The following is a 15,677-nucleotide window of genomic DNA, read 5'->3' as shown; positions in this document are numbered from 1 at the left end:
TATATGCATAGACAGATCCAGTGCAAAATAATATTGGAGGCTAAAAATCTTCTAAACCTATCTTTCTATATACTCCTTCTGAATATTTTTATTTAAGACCATTTATCTTATTAAAAAATTCACATAATTATTTTTCTATGATCCTGTTAATGGTTACATTTTGATGGTCGTTAGTGTCTGTTGTGGTGGGATCGAAGGCCCATGTGTTGAAAATATTTTCCAAAAGAAGATGCCGATATATTCCTAAGCGTGGGGGCACAGATGTAGAAGTTGATGTTGGTAAGGGAAGTGATTGATATGCAAGATTGATGGTTTCCAACCAGGCCTATACGATTTTCTTAGATTAGTTAGATACTTTTTCTTGTTTTAGATATCTGATTGCATGGTTGCTTGTAACCAGATTTAGAATAATTTTAACCTAAGAGTATAAATATGTACACCCTAGATTTTTTAAGTTTTTTATAACCATCTCAATACGTTCTTGGCGCATCGTCGTTTTAGGTCGTAGGTTGTTAGTGTGAGCTCTCGGCTAGGTTGCATTGCTTTAGTTCAATCCACATAACGAGGTGAGTTACTGTCGTATGGTAATTATATTAGTGAAGTTAGGGATTCTTGATTTAGTTCAATACCTTAATTGATCCAATATAGTTGTTGTTTATATTTTGGTTTTAGTTTGTGTTGATTATTATATCTTTGATCTAGTTAGTGGGTTGGATAGTGGTACCGTAGGTTAGATTGGGACTTTCTCGGTTCAGTTTGACATCTCAGTTGGGGTTTATTTTCTGCTCATCAATTCAACTAATCTGATTTGAGTTATATTTGATTCCTGAATAGGTACTAGTCAATCACTTTGGATATTTTGATTCAGTTTAATAATCATTGCTCGTTGCTATTGGTCCTGTACTGTATCGGTTGTGTTTGATCTATAGAGTTATTTTAGCTTAGGGCAACGTTGATTAGACTGCTTCATGTTACTTTTGGTTCCATCAGAATTGTAGCTGATGGGTTACCATGATTCTTTTGTAGATTATCGGCTCATTCGTTTGATAGCCAGTGCGTAATTCCACTAACACTTTTCATCAATCTCGGTTTGGTATAACTTTATACTGTCTCGGTTCAATCCGATCTATAAAATTGTATTGAACTAAGTTGGTGAACTGTCGGAGTAAAATTGTACATTCATTGTTGCTTATGGTCAATGATGGCCGATGCGATTTTATCCATGATTTGCTAAACGTTCTGGTCCATATACATGGCAAAATAAATTGGGCGTTTGGTGTGTGGCTTATTTATCGAACGTTTTTGTCTTGTTAGTCTATTTACATTTGTTTCTTTTAATATCATAGAACCGATCGATCTATCGATGTGTTAGATTAAATCGGCTAGACACCAAATCAACTATTGGCCCAATGGCCGATTGGCTAGTTGGATTTAATGTGGTTTTTTTCCTCGTCGATTGCAAAGTCAAATTGACTAGCATGCCTCAAACCCAAAGTTTTAGGATGCAAAGTGCAGATTTGCATAACATATATGTTTTATCACTAAAGGTACTTTAATCATGACTTATAAATTGAAGTGTTTTCATAAAAATAAATAAGATGAATGATCAAATGTACATATAAAAGTCAATAACATTAAATAAAAAATAAAAGAGAGTATATACCTATGGAAAAAAATTTACATAGGGCTTAGGAGAGGACTTAGGAGGCTCCATCATCCATGTGCCTATGACTAGTAATATTGGTTTGAGACTCTACAATTAGGGCTATGACTGGTTATTTATTACCCATCTCCATCTCCATATCCATGTCATTTGAGTAATATATGGGTAAAGAATGACTACTCATCGTAATTCTGGGTATCGAGAGGTATTATCCATTTTATCTACTTTATTTTTACCTATTTAGTATGTATAAACTCGGATCTAAAATTTTTAAACTCACTTCTATGCTATAAAAAATCAAATTTGACTGAAATTAATTTGATGTGATGATTTATTATGCATAAGAGCAATTTTTTACAAATTTTGATCCATTTCTACATATGACACCCACATATATCTCTCCTCTTATTAATTGGGTTACCCATACCCATTGGGTGGACCCATTTAGTTTGGGTATGGATTTCTTAAAAATGGGTACGGGTATCAGTTATGGACATGGGTTACCCAGCACCCTCTCGAGTGGCACGTCTACCTACAATTATCATTGCATATATAGTCTATACTTTCACAAATGATGTACATGTTTGTATTTGCACCTAAACCAATACTGAATTTACATGGATTGTCTTGAATTGAATTATCTCACACATCCCTTGCATATATTGTCTTACATTGAATTATCCCCCACATCCGTAATTTCGGTGAAGTTGCATGTATATGAGGACGAAACAAATGCCATGCATCAATACAGTAACAAAACTACATAGACACATATTATAAGTAGTGTTAGATGATTTGTGGAAGGAGGGGGAATTTATATGGAGTAGTATACAGTATAAAGCAAGTATCGCTAATGGAGTGATGCAAAGAAGAGCAAAGGAAGAAGATGGAGAGGTACACTAAAGGCATCTTCAACGCTAGTGCTTATGCATGAGCTTAAAACGGTGATTACTTTAAGCACCATACAAAAATGTCTAAGGCCACCTTCAACGTGAACCTAATTTAGGCCCTTACAAAAAATAAACCGGGTTTTATTTGCCACGTAGAATGAGAGAGACGCTTCATGTAGGGAGTCATCGCTGCACGCGACATTGATGTATGACGAGTGCTACGATGAAGTAACTGACACAATTCAAAAAATCACTAGCATCGCTGCCTAGCAAAGTTGTCGCGGCAAAACAGAAATCCGATGGCAAAAGCAACAACCAAGTGTTCGTATTAATCCAGCAAACCAACAATCATGCAAATACGCTATAGATGTACGTGAAAGCGTAAACAACCACAGAAGTCAAGCCAACTAGGAAAGTAACAAACCTAGAGATCTTTTGCAACTAGATTTTTACAGCAAAGTTAATACAACCATTTTGTTAATGCTAGATTTTGGCAAATGGGCGTTATTGATTGAAACACGGTTAAAAATCGAATTGGATAAGGAAGCTTGAATCGGCTCAGAACAGGAAGCTTGAATCGGCTGGGAACAGAAAGCTGGACGTAAAAGGGTTGCAGCCGATAGAGTTCAAATCGGACAAGAATGGGAGTCTGATTGGGCCTGAAAATTGGAGATAGATTCGGTGTTTGACCATGAGTCCGAGTAAATTAGTTAGGATTTATCTTGAAGTTTGTTTAGGATTCTGTTATTTAATTAGAGTCCGAATAATGTAAAGTTAGTTGGTAGCGGATTCTTATCCGGTTAAGTTATCTCCCGGGGTTATAAATACAGGTGCCCCAGATCCTTGTAAAAGGGGCTCTCGATCATTCAACTTGGCGCATCGCCTCAGACCTTCGACTTGCTTAGCTTTCGGTGCGAGGTTTGTCAGCTTCGCAATGTAAGTTATAGCTTGTCAAAACCCGTCGATTAACTAAGATAGAACTGTCTCGATTAAGTTTGATCTTCTGCTTGGTTGATCAGCGAGTTGAGTTCTATTATTGCTTCGATCTGTATTGGCTAGAAGTAGTAATAGTTCTCGATCAAGGTTTCACAAATTCTTATGTCTAGTCTGTTAGCATGATGCTGGTGTGCTCGGTTCTGTCTCGGTTTAGTCCGATTAACCTGGTTCACTAGGATCGAGTCAGTAGATTGGATCGGGAGTTTGCGAGGGTTTACTGCTGGAGTTCTAGCCGATGTTATCTTGAGTAATTCGTTGGTTGGTCTGTTAATCTCATTGATCTTCATCTTTCCACGGTTATATCATACTAGATTGCATACTGTCTTGATTAAGTTTGATCTATGTATATGTAGGATGATCTGTCTGTAGAAGTTTGCCCGATCGGCTGAGTTTAATAAGCCGATTAATGGATTACGTTGTTACGCTATCTTTTTTTCGCAAGCTATAATACTCATCTGATGTTACGCATGGCTATGCATAGATCTATACTATCTCAATTAGGTTCGATCTTTTAGATCTAGGTTGGGCACGTCTGTTGTTGGTTGATATTGTTTTACACGAGTGATTAGTATAGCATCCCAGTTTACCATATAAATTCCATGTTTAGTCTTACATCGGCTAATAATTTAGCGGGTGGTTAATACTGGGGTGGTCCGATCGGCCGATTAATCTTAAGACTGTCTCGGTTGGGTCCGATCTTTTAAGATTAACTTGCCGGTTGGCTTGTCTAGTATTTATCCCGTTTCTGACTTGGCCGATTAGGCATATTTATAACTGTTATCATGAAATTCCTGTAAAGCCGATTGTCTAGTCTATCGGCTAGGGTCCTAGGACGGTATCGGCTATCCGGCCGATAGCGGTTTCAGGGTTAACTGTTTTCTATGTTATATCTTGTCAGTTACAGGATCAAACTGACTGGCACGCGCGGTATATCTAAGAATTAGGTCCTGCACTGGAATGGTCTAAAATTGATTCCCAGGCCTACGTGTGTGACCGTTGATTGCTATTTTCAGCGTCAACACATTTTTGGCACGCCTGGTGGGACACGTGTCAAGAACCCAGCTCATGTCAGTCAAGCACACGTCAAGACAGGATAACAGCAATGGCCGCGAAGGAAGTCAGCGCGGAGAACATTCTCCCCATCACTTGGGAGAGCCTCACCGACGAACAACAGGCCTTGGTGTAGTGCCACATGGACAAGTTCCAGAAGTTGTGCCTCTAGTCTTTCAGCATGATGCGAGGCGGGCCAGTACAGAAGTCTCAGCTGCCGACGCCGAGCTCAGATCGTCGGAAAGGGGGTGAAGCAGGAAAAGGAGCTGACTCGGAGAAAGGAGGTTGTAGCAACCATCCCCTAGAAAACCAACCGAATTTACAAGACATGGTAGATTCGGCAGTGCACCATGCCCTCATCAATCAATCATGGGTACTGGTGAACACCCTGTCAGGATTAATCCGGCAAGTGGCCGACGGAGCTCCCGATGGGGAATCGCACCAAAGGGGGCCTAGATACTTCCCAAATGGGGAAAGGCCTAAGTATCGGCAGTACGAAGATGAAAGAAATCCAAGGGAGGATGAGCCGATACTACGCAATCCCCGTGTACACTTGGAGGAGATCCCAGAAAGGCCAACACAACCTTACCAGGAAAGAACTCCTCCGAGGAACGCTCGCCATGCTGATCCCTTTTACCGGGACAACCATCAGTATCAGCCGCCTCTGGCATGGCCCCATCGGCAAGAGCTGGTGTATGAAAACCAGTTCTGACAACCTGACCCGGTGCCCAGAGGCTAGTTCAGGGATTAGGGCTGGGCAGACCACATTGCAGAGGGCATGCAGAAACGTTTCGGCCTAAGGCCAAAAGAACAAACAACTTTGTATCGACGCCCATACCCGGAGTTTTTTGAGAGAGTGTCGTTACCTCACCGGTACAGGGTATCGGATTTCTCCAAGTTCTCGGGACAAGATGGTATGTCGATCATCGAACACGTAAGCCGATTCCTAGCTCAATGTGGTGAGGCATCGGCTGAGAAGCACTAAAAGTGTGCTTCTTCCCACTCTCGCTATCGGGGTCGGCCTTCACCTGGTTCTTGTCTCTACCCCCAAATTCAGTCAGGAATTAGGCCGATCTTGAAAAACAATTCCACAAGTATTTCTTTGCGGGAGTACAGGAGATGACACTGACCGATCTCACTATGGTCAGGCAGAAGCTGGATGAATCGGTCCACGATTACGTCCAAAGATTCCGCAACATGAGGAGCCGATGTTATCGGCTAAACTTAAGCGATCAACGGCTCGCCAAGTTAGCATTCCAGGGCTTGCTTGGCTCGATCAAGGAGAAGTTCTTGGCACAGGAGTTTGAGAGTCTAGCTCACCTCGTCCAGAAGGTATCGACTCATGAAATCCGTTACCAGGAGGCCAGGAAAGATAAGTTCCAACGCCGTGTCACCTATCTGGCCGAAGAATCGTTAGATTTTGACGTCGAGGAGTCCGACATAGGGCTGGCAGAATGGAGTAGGAACAAGAAGCTGGTGAACTACCCTTGGGTGAAGGGAGTGAAAGAGATGGAGAAGTTCGACTTCGATGTCAATAAAGCCGACAAAATCTTTGACCTCCTGCTACAAGAGAAGCATATCCAGCTACCGGCAGGACATGTCATACCATCGGCTGAGGAGTTGAAAAAGAAGAAATACTGCAAATGGCATAACGCCGTCTCCCACCATATGAATGATTGCCAGGTCTTCCGTCGGCATGTCCAAATGGCAGTCGAGCAGGGTCGCATCAAGTTCGAGGAAACCTAGAAGACGATGAAGATAGATGGGCATCCGTTTCCTATCAACATGGTTCATCCCGAGTTCGGCTACGGGTCAAGCAGCAGGTCAAGGAGGCATCCAAGTGCCAATAACACCACATACACCTCAATGATGGATAGGTACCATCGGCGGTTCAAAAGAAACCAAAGGCACGATGGGCCATCCCGATATGATGATCATTGGGATTGCCCGTTCTTCCAACACTGCTGGGAAGAGAAGATACGGCTGCCATCAAGAGAAAACTGCCCAAAATGCAATCCCAAAGAACAAAGCTACACCAGCCGGCAAACACGATTCGGGAGGCCAAGTACGCCGCCAAGGTGCCACGTGTCAATGCACGACAGGCTGGGCCCTCGAGAACGAGACCATGCAAGTTACGACGAGGAGGAGATCGGCCAGCATTATGAAGATGATCAAGAGCAGCTGCAATGAGGCCTAGTCAATGGTGTCCCAGCGTGTCACACCCGGAGTTTTGTCCTAAGCCTAAAATCATAAAAAGGAATTCGTAAATAACAATTGGCTTAATTAAGCTCAGAAAGAATCCCTCTAAAGAAATTAACTCAGTTAAATCGAGGCTCGCAAATCGACTAACTGGATTTAAATTCAAATTGCAGAAGAATAAAATTTGATCAAATAAATTAATTTAAAATTCGGCAAAAGTGGGGTTTTCCTTTTTACCTCCTTTTTCCTTTCTTTTTCCCTTCCTTCTCAAATTGGGCCGAAGTCCAATTTTCCTCCCTTCCTTTTCTTTTTCCTTTTTCTTTTTCTTTTCCTTCCTTCCCGGGCCGGCCCAGCCGAGCCGGCCCGTTTCCCCTCGGCCGGCCTAGCCGACCGGCTCCGGCCTCCTCCTCGCGCGCGCCCCGCCTGGGCCGCTGCCTCGGCCCAGCTCGCTCGCCCGCCCGCGCCGCGAAGTCCGTCGCCGCTCCCTCCTCCCTCGTGCCACCGACAGGTGGGGCCCACCTGTCAGCGACCGCCTCCCCGCCAGCCCGCGCGCCGCGCCGCGCCGCGCCGAGTCCGAGTCCGCGCCGCCGCCGCATCGGCCACCGCCGAGACCGCGTCGCGCCCGACTCGGTCTCCAACCTCTGCCCCGCCCTAGCCGGCGCCGCCACCCTATAAATCCCGAGCCGCCGCGCGCTGCCGCCCACTTTCCGCCTCCGCCCGAGCCGCCGCCGCGCTGTCGTCGTTCGCCGCCGCCGGTTGATCTTGCCGCCAGCCGCCGAACGTCGTCGTCCAGCCGTGTCATCGTCTCCGCCTCGGTGTCGCCAACCTTTCCCCGGCTCTCGTCGCCGCCGGTGGACGCCTCGCGCCCGTCGCCGCTCCTCCGACCCCTCCACCGCACCGCCTCACCGCCTCGCCGCCGTTCGCCGATCTCGTCACCGCGCGTCGCCAGCCACCGCGCGTCTGCGTCATCACCTCCGCCTCGCCCTCGCCGACACGCCGCCGTCCCTGTCGCCGCTGGTGAGCGTTTCCCCTCTCCCTCTCCCGTTCCCTCCATCATCGCCGCCGAGCTCTCCCCCGCGCCGTCGTCGTCGGACTCCGCCGGTCGCCGGCAGCCCCTGCCAGACTGTCGCCCAGCTCCGCCGTCGTCACGCTGTCCTCGCGCCACCCGCGCCTTCCCGCGTGGCCGCTTCCCGCGCCCGCCCGTCGTCGCCGCCGTCGCCGTGCCGTCGTCGCCGTGCGCCGCGCTCGGTCCCGCACCTCGCGTTGTCGCCGGACGCCGGTCGTCGCCGTCGTCGCCGGTCACCGGTCGTCGCCGTCGCCGTGCGCCGCCGCCGCCGCGCTCGATGCTCCCCTCTCTGCTCCCCACTCGCTGACCGACGGGGCCCACCCATCAGTCACCCCGCCTCTCTTCCTCTCTCTCCTCCCGTGGGACCCGCGTGTCAGTCTCTTTCTCCCCCTCTCTCTCACCGACAGGTGGTCCCCACCTGTCAGCCGTCAGCCTCCTCTCTCCTCGCTGACGTCAGCAGCCCCATTAATTGCGCAATAATTGATTTAGGACTTTTCTGTTTAGCTAAAAAACCCAGAAAACTTCTAAAATTCATAAGTAATTCATCTAGTCTCCGTTTAGGTCCATTCAAATTTCATTAAATTCATAAAATTGTCAAGAATCCAATAAAAATAGTTTCTTTTGCTGTTTCAGTAGAGTTTGTGCCTGTTTATTTATTTTTTGTGCTTTCTCGCTTAGATTCGGACCCCGCCGAAGAGCTGGTTTACTTCGAGTTCGTCGCCGAAGTTCCCCAAGGGCCAGAGCAAGGCAAGTGACACTCATCTTTGATCATATTGAACCCATTATTGCAAATTCCCCCGCTTTAATAATTCAAATATGCATTGTTTTAATTAAAGTATTTACTGTATTTATTTTCTTCGGGTAAACCTTATTATTATGCCGTTGTTTAGCCAACTTTATTCGTTGCTGGACCAGGGGTAACTTGATTAGAGTTAGGCCTAGGTTAATGCTTAGCCGTGCTTAGAACAAATAGCTCATTGGGATCACAATTAATCATGCTTAGTTCTGAATAGCTGAGATATTGTTTCATTACCCGGTTCGGGTTACTGCCAACTAAAATATTGATAATGGTGGGCTGTGGGTGCATGGTTTTGAGAGTCGCACCCATGGCAATTAAGGACCGGTTCACGGGAAACCCTGGAAGTAATTAAGTGCTAACCACATGCCGAAATGGGTAAGGTGGGATTTGAAGCATGACTCCGAATTATTTGATGTACCGTGGCAAGGGTAGGCGTGATGGAGTATGGACGGGCAATTGTGGTGTAACGAAAGCCTCTGCTACTTCCGGATTTGCCAAGGCACAAGAGGGGACTGCCCGACTTGGTGTAAAGGAGGGGGTGAAACCTGAAGTGTGGTACGATTAAATAGGGAGGGTTGTGTAACGGGTCCTATCACGGTCTCCTTTCCGGTATACCATGGTGGTATGTCGGCGCACGTTCAAGTGTAGTGGAGTCGTGTCTTGTGGGTACAGTAGTACACCTCTAATCAGAGTATAAACTATTCGAATAGCCGTGCCCACGGTTACGGGCGAGCTCCCAGCCTTACTGTGATTAGTGAACCTTTAAATAACTTCAGTAATTGGTTTCTCACTCGGGACTACTGCAACATGGTGTAACGTTGAGTAGTGGTTGGGCCTGTTGCAACGTGGTGTAACGTTGGACAGTGTTGTGGTATTTTACAACTGTTATTTACTTATCCTTTACTGTATTTAATTACCTGTTTTTCTTTTAATCTCTGTTATTTGTTTAACTGCTGCTTTATTGCAACTAACCTTAGCCTGTCCTTGTTAATCCCTATGCATCATTTATTTCTCCTTGTCCGTGTTACTTGTTAAGTACGGTAGTTTGTACTCAGCCTTGCTTAACTTTCCCAATCCAGAGCTAGAAGTCGAGTCCGATGGAGGTGCCTCTCAGGAGTGAGCTGTTCCGCCGTCGAAGCGTTGCCTGTGGACTGGAGCCGTACCCGCTGGAGCTAGTCTACCTTTTTCTTTCCGGTGCATTTCCGCTAGAATAAGTGTAATTTTTAGTTGTTTCTAAGAACGATGGTTATGTAATCAACATTGTCTTTTTGTGTACCCTGGCTGGTCCTGGACAGGGATTTAATACACAATTAAGTTCAGAAATTCGTGTGAGGAATTTCTGGGCGTGACACAGCGGCCTATTCACAAAAAACTAGAAGAGAAGGCTGCAATGCAACGGCTTCGCCAACATGAACTCCAGTGGCAGCAAGGAGAAGAACAGCCGCCGGCACCCAAAAGGACACGCAAAGAATGGCGCATCAAGTCAGAAGTCCACAAGCCATCGGTCGATGTGAACATGGTAGTTATTCTACCAGCAGAGTTCAGGGCCGATTGGTCGGATGATGAGGTACAAGAGGCATCTGCCCAACTAGTGCTACCCTCACAACCAGTCGTCTTCGACAAACCAGCAGAAAAAGACCATCGGCACCTTCAACCACTCTATATCGAGGGGCACGTCGATGGAAAGCCGATGGCGAGGATGTTGGTCGATGGCGGCGCTGCGGTGAATTTGATGCCATACTCCACCTACCGAAAGCTGGGCAAAACTCCCGAAGATCTTATCAAGACTAACATGATGCTCAAAGACTTCGGGGGCAACTCATCAGAAGCTAAGAGGTTCCTGAATGTGGAACTAACGGTCGGAAGTAAAACACTGCCAACCACATTCTTTGTCATCCATGGGAAAGGATCCTACAGCCTACTGCTCGGCCGGGATTGGATCCACGCCAATTGCTGCATCCCCTCCACCATGCATCAAAGCCTGGTACAGTGGCACAACGATCAAGTAGAGACGATTCCAGCCGACCGATCGGTCAACATAGCCACAACAGAGCTTCCCACCTGGGAAGCAGAGGGCTATGAGTGCATCTCCGGAAAACCCTGGTGGGGGGAATTCCTGAGCGTATCGGACACTGGGATCCAGCCGATACGCGATCAGGAGTCCCAGCAAATACTTTGACCGGAGCAGTAGACGACCCAGATGGTAAGCTAGGCCAGGGATTTATGTCGGCTGACAAACTAGAAGAAATAGACATCGGTCTTGGAGAGAGGCCAAGGCCGACTTACATAAGTGCAAATTTGGCCCCGGAATTCCGGGAAGAATTAATAAAGTTACTGAAAGAGTGTGTGGATTGTTTTGCATGGGAATATCGTGAGATGCCAGGATTGAGCCGATCGATCGTGGAAGATCGGCTGCCGATTAAGCCAAGCTATCGGCCCTTCAAGCAACCACCAAGGAGATTCAAACCCGACATGTATGAACCGATCAAGGCAGAAATCACAAATTGTACGACGCTAAGTTCATCCGGCCTTGTCGGTATGCAGAATGGGTGTCCAACATCGTCCCGATACTAAAAAAGAACGGCAAGCTACGAGTCTGCGTGGATTTCAGAGATCTGAACAAGGCAACTCCCAAGGATGAGTACCCCATGCTAGTAGCCGATCGGCTGGTAGATGCAGCCTCAGGGCACAAGATGATAAGTTTTATGGATGGTAACGCCAGTTACAATCAGATCTTCATGGTGGAAGAAGACATCCACAAAACAACCTTTAGATGCCCGGCGGCAATCAGCTTGTTCGAGTGGGTCGTTATGACTTTCGGACTAAAAAGTGCCGGAGCGACTTACCAGCGAGCCATGAACTACATCTTCCACGATTTAATCGGCTCCCTGGTAGAAATCGACATAGACGATGTTGTATTGAAGTCTAGGACAGTGGAAGAACACTTGGGCAACCTTCGATGGGTATTGGACAGAACAAGACAATATGGATTGAAGATGAATCCTACCAAGTGTGCCTTCGCTGTCTCGGCCGAAGAATTCCTAGGGTTCATGGTGCACGAGAAAGGAATCGAAGTAACCCAAGGATGTCTCCAAGGGATAAATGATACTCAACCTCCGGAAAGCAAAACGAAATTACAATCCTTGATCGACAAGATTAATTTCATCCGAAGATTCATCTCAAATCTATCCGGAAGAATCGAACCCTTCTCTCCGTTGCTGAAATTAAATGCCGATCAAGAATTCTCGTGGGGGGAGAGTCACCAGAGGGTGTTTGACAAGATCAAAGAATACTTGAAAACCCTCTAGTTATTATGCCACCCAAAAAAGAGGTACCCTTCAAACATTATTTGTCGTCCGATCAAAAAACTATCGGCTCGGTACTGATCCAGATGGCAAGGAAAGGGTGGTATATTACTTGAGCAGAAAGTTGTTGGATGCCGAAACCAGATACCCCGAAGTCGAAAGGCTATGCCTGTGCTTGTACTTTTCATGCACCAAGTTAAGGCATTACCTGCTGGCAGCCGAGTGCACGGTCGTGTGTAAAGCCGATGTGATAAAGTACATGCTATCGGTCCCGGTTCTGAAAGGAAGGATGGGTAAATGGATTCTGGCGTTAACAGAATATGACTTGAAATATGAGTCGGCCAAAGCAGTAAAGGGACAGATAATGGACGACTTCATAGTCGAACACCACAAGGAAGCCGATTACATCGAGGTCGTGCTGTGGATAGTATTCTTTGATGGATCGGTTTGCAGACATGGATGCAGCATCGGCCTAATGATAATCTCGCCTCGGGGGGCATGCTTCGAGTTCGCGTACACAATCAAGCCATATCGGACCAATAACCAGGCCGAGTATGAATCACTGATCAGGGGGTAGAGATGCTAAAGGAGATAGGCGCCAAGGCGGTCGAAGTCATGGGATATTCTCAGTTAGTAATCAAACAGCTATCTGGGGAATACGAGTGCAGAGACGACGTCCTCAGAACTTACCATGAAGCAGCTAAACAACTACTAGGGAACTTCAAACAAGTCACATTGACCCATATTCCCCGAGAGCAGAATATTGAAGCAAACTCCCTCGCCCAAGGGGCATCGGGCTATCGGCCGATGAACACAGGAATAGAAGCAGAAATAACACAAACAGATCTGATAGAAGGGGCAAGCATATTATGCTCAGAGGCCTATGATTGGAGACGGGGAATTATTGATTATCTAAGAAACCCATCAGCATCAGCTAACCGAAAAGTGAGATATAAAGCGCTCAAATACGTACTACTCGAGGACCTACTGTATTATAGGACGATTGATGGCATGCTGCTGAGATGCCTGGACAAGGAGGAAGCCAAAGTCGTAATGTGTGAAGTACATGACGGCATATGCGGCACTCACCAATCAGCCTACAAGATGAAGTGGTTGCTGCGGAGAGTAGGATACTATCGTCCGACTATGCTGGAAGATTGCTTTACATATTACAAGAGCTGTGAGGACTGTCAGAAGTTCGGGAATATACAGAGGTCTCCAGCATCGGCTATGAACCCGATCATCAAACCTTGGCCGTTCAGGGGCTGGGGCATCGACATGATCGGACAAATATATTCCCCGTCGAGCAAAGGACATAAGTTCATACTAGCGGCTACAGATTACTTCACCAAGTAGGTCGAAGCCATACCACTCAAGAAAGTAACTTCAACCGATGTAATAAGTTTTATAAAGGAACATATCGTATACCGATTCGAGATTCCTCAGACCATAACCACAGACCAAGGATCGGTGTTTATCTCCGAAGAGTTCCAGCAATTCGTCATCGGTATGGGAATTAAACTACTCAACTCATCTCCTTACTATGCTCAGGCTAATGGATAGGCAGAAGCTTCGAACAAAAGCTTGATCAAGCTAATAAAAAGAAAAATTGCCGAGCAGCCTAGGAGATGGCATACCTCGCTGGTCGATTCGCTCTGGGCTTATCGGATGGCGTGTCATGGATCCATCCAGGTCCCACCCTATCAACTGGTATATGGGCATGAAGCAGTACTCCAATGGGAGAACAACATCGGCTCCAGGAGATTGATGTTGCATGATCAGTTGATGGCCGATGAATACTATAATCTCATGATGGATGAGTCGGAAGAAGTTGCCCAATCCCGGTTAAGGGCGCTAGAAAAAATCAAAGAAAGCAAGGCTCGAGTGTCAAGACACTACAATAAGAAAGTCAAGTCGAAGACTTTCGAAGAAGGTGAACTAGTCTAGAAGCTGGTCTTGCCGATCGGAGCTAGAGATAATGTCTTCGGCAAGTGGTCACCCAATTGGGAAGGCCCCTTTCGGATTCACAAGTGCGCCCTGGGAAACGCGTATATGCTAGAGGGATTGGATGGAGAAGTGTTTGGGAGAGCTTTAAATGGGAAATACCTAAAGAAATACTACCCGAGCGTATGGATAAACACTTGATCGGCTGAACCCGATTAACGTGAAAGCCGATACGACCAAGTATCGCCTCAAGATGACCGGTGTCAATACATCGCCCTTAGACCAAAAACTCATCACAACCCAAGGACAAGAGACAAATCACGATTGAAATGCAAAATAGAGTTATCATCAAACCGAAGTTTATCATAAAGCAAGAGGGAACGACACCCATTCATTGAGGGCCAAAAGTATCACAGGACAATAACGTGTCAAGCCGTAAGCTGGCTATGCAAGAGAAGTTAAAATTACAAGCCCAAGAATCTCTTCAGGGACAATCGCACGCAGGCGGACGTCATCGGCGTTGTGAATGATCTTCAGATCATTAGCATCGGTGCCAGGGACTGCCTTCAGGGATCGGCGGCTGCGGATGGCGGTCTAAACAACAGACTTCAGAACACTTTCTTGAGCAATTACGGCCGATGGAAGGTCTACCAGCCTCTGTTCCTCGGCCAGTATGCCCTCGGTGACTTTGGCCAGCCACGCCTCCAGCTCGGCCTTTTCCTTCCGCAACCTTTCAATACAAGTTGATATGCCCGGTGCAGCCGATCGAAGTTCATCTAGTTTGGCCTTCTCGGCTACAGCCCGTTCTCGGTCTGCTTGAACCCGCGCCTGAGGAACAACCTGGGAAGCGCGATCGGTGATTCTCTGTCGCGCTTGGAGCATAGGGATCCGATGGGACTCGATGTAGCACGCGGGAGCTATAGCGTCCACCAGGTCGTCAGGCAGCCAATCTTGGATTTCTTCGATTCTGGACCTAATTGGCCCGGCATCGTTGATCAGCATGTCGAAGGTCAGCCGGCAGATGAACGGGCTCATCGGCATCGGCTTCAGAGGAATCCAATTATTGGCCGACGTCAAAAGAGTAGACGTCACCTAAATCCTGAAATAGAGACAACGGGTGAGCCAAAACATGGGTCGAGTGAGAGGATGAGCTGCAGAAGGTCACCTGTGCCATGGAAGCAGCATTGGCCGAAGGGATAGGTGCGCCAGAAACTTCCCCCAGGATAGGTACCGGCGTTGGATCAATATCGGCCGATGGAGTCGGCGAATTAGGAGCATCAGGAAGCTATTACGAGGAAAAAGGATGTTAGCTACGGATGCAAGATCGGATAATGGAAGTGTTATCAGATACGTACTTGTGCGGATGTGATAGCCGGCCTAGGGGACCGATGAGCCATCCTCTTTCGTTTCTTGTCGGGGATCGGAGACAGGCAGGTAGACAAGGTCGGACTCGGTAGCACCGGTGGTACGGCGGCAGCAGGTGATGGACCAGTGGTATCGGTCGTGTCACGCCCAGAAATTTACACCAAATTTCTGAACAATAGCATGTATTAAATCTGGGTCCAGGCATCAGCCCGAGTACACACTATGACAAATCAATACACAATTCCACGACTTAAAAACAAATAAAAACAATTATCTATCGAAATGCAGCGGAAAAAGAAAAACAAGACTAGACCATCTAATCTTCAGCTTCAGCTGACTCGGGCTCTGGCACTTGCTCTGGTGGGGAAAAATTAAGCAAAGCTGAGTACAAACCACCGTA

This window comes from Oryza brachyantha, chromosome 6, assembly GCF_000231095.2.
Source record: "Oryza brachyantha chromosome 6, ObraRS2, whole genome shotgun sequence".
NCBI classification, from domain to species: domain Eukaryota; kingdom Viridiplantae; phylum Streptophyta; class Magnoliopsida; order Poales; family Poaceae; genus Oryza; species Oryza brachyantha.
The sequence above is the reverse complement of the archived record's forward strand: the minus strand, read 5'-3'. Positions refer to the sequence as shown.